Genomic DNA, 6,000 nt, shown 5'->3' with positions numbered 1-6,000 from the left:
TGCTGTTTGCCTTTATAGATATACACATGTAGGTTTTCTGTCATTTTGCTTATCTGCTTAGGCTGTGATAACTTGTTTGTGCTTAGAATTAGTGCTAGGGAGGCTGCCTAGTGTAACGACCCAAATTCACTAATAAGGCTTAAGGGCCTTGATTAGTGTGCCTGGAGGGCATATTGGGAATTATGTGTGGTTTTAATTATTAAGATGCATGATTATGAGTTAAAGCATGTTATATGACTATTTGAGTATTTGAGATGCATGATTATATGTATTAGTATGCATGTAGGCCCTGGCTAGGTTAGAAGGGCATAATCGTAATTTTGGCCATTATGGGCATAACTGCACTGATATATGTGATAATTGTCGAGACCACATTATTATGTGGATATGTCTGTGATCTGTGACTCAAGACGATCCTAATGAGCAAAGTGGTGAAAAAGTCATAGTGGGGATTTATACCCGGCATGGGGTGAGCCCAGGGGTATAAATGGGAATTTAGCGAATATACTGGAGTCTATTCTGACATTGAGGAATATTATTGGTGACTAATTAGGTATCGGGAATTAAGCGGGAAATATTAGAGACACTCGAGGAATTAGCGGGAATTGGGTAAAATGACTAAAATGCCCTTAAGTGGATTAAAGGGTTTAGACTTAATAGGGAGGGCATACTGGTCATTTGGCTTATAGAAGTTAAGTAATACCAAGGCTTTATGTTAGTGGGATTTGTAGGAAATTATAGAAGTCTGAAAAAGGAAGGAAAAGGAAGGGAAAAGAAAGAGAGAAAAACAGAGAGAGTTTCTCTCAGTCGGTTTACATTTCCTTCACCTGTTTCTTGAGGATTTCTGGAGTAAAGCTCAGAGGAGAGCTGGGATACTTAAGCATCAAGGATCCTAGTCTAAGATTGAGAAATTGGCAGAGATTTAGCAAGGATTCATCAGCACTTGAGGTAAGACACTAGAGTTCTTCAATTTCTATTTCTGGTTTTTGAGCTATGGTGCTTAAGTTGAATTGGATGGAACCTTAGGGAATTCAGGCTTAAGGCTGAGGAGAAGCAAGCCAAGAAGGTCTAGAGACAGCTTGTGGTCGAAATTCTATCAAAGGTATAAAGCCTAAACTCTAACTTTGTTGTTCAGCTGGTTTTTACTGAGTTTTAGAGCTTAGGAGTGGCTATGGTGAATTCTGAGTTTGTGGATGCATGTGCTTGAGTTCTAGGTGTTTGGGGTGCTTGGGATGAGTGGAGTATGGTCATGAGGTTGTTTTTGAGTTTGGGAAAGAGTTGGAAGAGTTTTGGTTGAGGTTGGTTCAAGAAAATCGCAGAAGAGAAAAATTGGTGCTGGGTTGTCTGTGACTAGCGCTACAGCGCTAGCCTTTGGGCGCTGTAGGGCTAGGCCATAATGCTGAGGGGATTTTGGCTCTGTTTGTAGCGCTGTAGCGCCCTCCCAAGAGCGCTGTAGCGCTACCCTGCTTTCTGAAGGGGATTTTAGGGTTGTTTGCAAGGGTTTTTGACCTAAGGTTTGGGGTTTGTTTCCACCACCTTGTTGGGTGGAACTAGGACTTCCCGGGGACTCGGGTTTGGCCCCGGGGCTGGGTTTTGGACTTGAGGGTTGATGATGAATTTGGCCATGATTGTGTTTAGGTGAGCGCTAGGGCTCGAGGGGGATCGTGCTCAAGGAGTCGAGGGATCAAAGCTAGAGAATTGGAAGGTAAGAAAACTGCACCCGAATACATGTTTGTGATGGGACTAAGTGCTCCCGAGAAATTATATCGTGTCAATGATGGTATTACGCCATGGGACATGTAAAGCGGCCTAAGAGTGTCGTACATAGTATTTGCGCTCAGGGCGCGGCTTGGCCACTGGTAGCCGAGAATATTCATTGAGTTCGGCCTAAGCGAGCCGGAGTCAGTGGGATAACAGAGGGAGCAGTCTGAGAGCGCTAGCCCTAGTTATCATTTGTGCAGAGATATATGATATGAATGGATATGCTTAACATGTTGGATGCTTGATTATACTGAATGACTATATGGCTGAGATCATGTGATGCAATGTGAGATATCGATTTGTCTGTTGATTGCTTATGCTCTGTTGTTATATTTTCTTGCTGGGCCTTGGCTCACGGGTGCTGTGTGGTGCAGGTAAAGGCAAAGGCAAGCTGGACCAACCCTAAGATAGAGGGCCACGAGGTGGAATGTACATAGCCAGCTGTTCGATCGCCATGGTCGAGGAGTGGATCAGGACAGAGATTGCCTAACTGTCTGTTTTGCCTTAGTATGGCTTGATATTGTATATAAACCTTGTGTCTTTTGTAAATAGTCTTAAACTTGATATTTTTGGGATCCCGTGTAAACAAATAATGTTTCTTAATGGAAATGTGGCTTTTGAGACCAAACCATTTTAAACCCTAGTTCCTTTACAGTATTAGTAACACGATTTAAATTGAATGACTTGGTTAGCAAGTCTGGCACTTTATAAACACACAGTGTAACGGTCTTGGCTATCCAGGGCATTACACCTAGTCTGGGCCGCTCTGGGCCCTTCCGGGTCCGGATGCTTCCCAGACAAGTGGTGACGAACCGATTTAGGAGTAGCCTACTTTTTGTTCCCGATCAGGGTCTCGTGGTTCCTTGGTGAACCCAGGCCTGATCCGGAGGGGACTCCAAGCAGTTCGTAGGAGACCCCCCGTACCTTAACCGGCTTTCTTGGGTTTTGGTACTGACTGCTTGGTCTTATTTTTCTTTGCTCCCAGATCATAAGCCATGACATCGGGCGTCACCCTTCACTCGGAGGAGGAAGTCAACAAGGCCCCTGTCCTTCTTCCTGGGTCTCGGACCCCTAAAGGCAACAGATGGGAGATGGACGCGGTACCGAACCTATTCCGGAACTACCGGATGCTGTACGCCCTGGAGAACCGCTTGGGCATAGAATCAACTCCCGGACCCTTCCACAACCGCCTGGCCAAGAAAGAGGAGCGGGTGCACACCTCCGAGAACGGGTTCGGGGCCTGGAGCGTAGGCCACATCAGTGCGGGAGCTACGCTCCCGCTTCATGATTACTTCGTGCGGTTCCTAACATTCGTGGGGATCACACCCTTTCAGCTTCTGCCTCAAGCCTACCGATTGCGTGCAGGATGGCGCATCTTCTGCGCCGCGAAAGAGATCGCGGAGCCGACCCTCGCAGAAATCTTGTATTTCTACAAGATGGAGTCACAGGTCAACGCCAAGGACAAGACCTTGGATGAATTTTATAGGCTCAAGCCGCGGGGCAACTACCCCGCTCCCACTAGTGCCTGGAAGCACCCCCCAAACGTCCGACACTACTAGTTGACGACGTCCGGGTTCCTCGTAGAGAAGAACCCCACGCTGATGTTGGACTTGCAGCGAGTGGGTAAGTGTTTTCCCGATTCTTTACTTTGCCTGCCTCCCCCCCCCCCCCCCTTTTATTCTCACTGTATTACCTCGGGTGGCAAGACCTTTTGCCCAGACTCCTCTCACCCAGTTCATTTTGGACCGGAAGAAACTCTACTCCGAGCTGAGCGTGGAGGATCTGGACGTGGGGGGTTACGTTACCACCGAAAAGCTTCGATTGATCGGACTGCTCGCGGTCCACCAGACGATCAACGCCCCGAGCCTCCGGGGAATACAGTGCGAGAAAGATCCCGATATAAGGGAGCAGCTGGCCCTGGAGCACATCAGGGACGTAGAGGCCGCAACACTCGCGGACGCAGCCAAGCGGAATAAGGACTTGGCCCAGTCGAAGGAGGCGGCCACTTCTGAGGAGTTGGAATCCCTCTTTGAGGAGGCACTGCCGAACACGGGGACCTCTGGGGCTAGCGTATCCGGGTGAGGTAACTCACCTATGCTTTTGATTTATGCTCCCCAAGTTGGGAACTTAGCTAAGGATAGGCTAGCACTTCGAGGCACCACGTTCAGGGCTGACAGGGAGACGAGACCTTTGTCTCATGTTCCTGTAGGCTCGGAAATTCTCATGTACTTGTCCGGGTTCCTCCAATACAGGAATTTCCTGAACCCGAATGACATGGGAGACTGAGTCTACTCTTTCGCGCTAGATGAATTGAGTCATGTCCAGGGCATAAATAATGGTTTGTCCTGGGCCACTCTTAGTTTTGACTTCTCTGTTTGCATGTTAATTGTATTGATTCCTTTTCATTTGTGTTTGTTTCAGGAGATTCCGACATGTCCGATCCCATGGACGAGATGAGGCAGCTCCTTGAGATCCGGGCTGCCAAGAAAACATCTGAGGCGCCAGGCCCGGAACTCCCCCACAGTAAGGAGACGCCAGGGGCGGATCCTCGACCCGGCCAGGTTGCACTTGCCGTGGTTCCTATTACGGCAATGGACCCGGCCACCGCCCCAACCTTCTCGTTCATCCCCCGGTGATCGATCTGGAGCTGGAACCTGCGGTAAGCCAGAGTTTCGAGAAGAGGGTCGTGGGGCCAGACGCGGCGGAGACGGAAACTGGGAACAAGAGGCCCCGGATGAGGCAGATTGGCTCGGCTGGAGAGTCCTTCGGGGAAAGTCGCCTCGCCGCGAAGGACCTTCCGGCAACACCGGCCCTTCCCATCCATACAACCTTACCCGAGGATGGGGAATCCGTCTTGCGGGACGAGCAGTCTAAGCTTATTTCTCGAATCTGGGAGAGTGGCTGGGAAAGGAGGGACGAGACCTACAAGGCCTTGACGATTTGTCCTCTTGTTGAATTCGCTGAGTGCTCGGTGGCTTTCAGTGCCCCTCAGCCGATCGTGGATCGGCTAGTCACCGAGATGGGCTTCCGCCCTAAGCTAGGGCAGGACACAGCCCCATTCGCAGCGGACCTGCTGGATCAGGTGGGGAACACCATGTCCAATCTCCAACTGAAGCGATACGCCACCATCGCTAACCCGGACATGCTGTTCATTTCCCAAGCTCTCCACCATCAAGCCACCACTGTAAGTATGCTTTGCATCTTCTTTCTTTTCCTTGTTCAGTAAGGACATCTAACTTTGCTTTGTTCCAGGACGCTCTCCTATCCCATCTGAATGCTGACTTGGTGGCCGAGGCGGCCATAAAGATGGAGACGCTCCAGCTGGAGCTGGAGGCGGCCGTGAACTAAAGGGAAGTCGTCAAAGAGGCCTTGGCCAGGGAGACAGCCCAGACAAATGTGTCCCTGGCCAAAGCGGTTGCTCAAGCCGAAGCAGACCGGACAGAGCTCAATCGGGTCACTTTCCAGCATGAAGAGGTCGTGTCCCGGAAGGAAGCCGAGGCTGACGAGAAGATGGCCCTTCTGGAGGCGGAGCTTCTCCGAGTAAAGATCGCAGAGGAGGCGCCCGCGACTCAATCTATCCAGGACCGGGAGAAGGTCAAAGGTTTGGAGGCCCGGATCCATGAACTGGACGGCTCGCTTCGCCAGGAGGTGAAGGCGCACGAGGAGACCCGCCGTGCAAAAGAGCAGGCGGACGACATGCTACGCGTCACCTTCGAGGAGGCTATCTACATGGCCTGGCGCAAGGACAAGAGCATGAACCTCCTGATCTTTCCTAACCCGGACTCAAAGAGAGCTGAGTTTGAGGCTAAGGAGAAAGAGGATGTGGAGCTCCTGGATGATGAAGCCTAGACCCGGATCTTTATCTCGCCTTTTTTTTCCTTTATTTTGTAATAACATTTTTACAAACGCGTACGCGTCCAAGACAATTTGTGGTGTTTTATCCAGTTTATGTTATTTTTGTTGCTTTTTTTTTATCACCGTGCTGAGCGTCTGGTCCCGGTTTCAAAGGCTTAGACTAGATTATTCATGACTTTAACTTAACTTACTTTAATACTGTTATCCAGGACCCAACGCCCTGGGCCATTAGGGAGTTGACAGTCATTACTGAATCTACCGGTCCAGTCCTCAACTTCGAAAATCTGATGGCCTGGGCCATCGGGGTTGTTCGATTAGTTTATTTTGAAACCTAGACTAGGTTCCCACATCTTGGGCCATACTACTTTTGCACACCTGGGACCC

The sequence above is a fragment of the Humulus lupulus genome, chromosome 8 (genome assembly GCF_963169125.1).
Source record: "Humulus lupulus chromosome 8, drHumLupu1.1, whole genome shotgun sequence".
Taxonomy (NCBI): Eukaryota; Viridiplantae; Streptophyta; class Magnoliopsida; order Rosales; family Cannabaceae; genus Humulus; species Humulus lupulus.
This window is presented reverse-complemented; position numbering follows the sequence as displayed.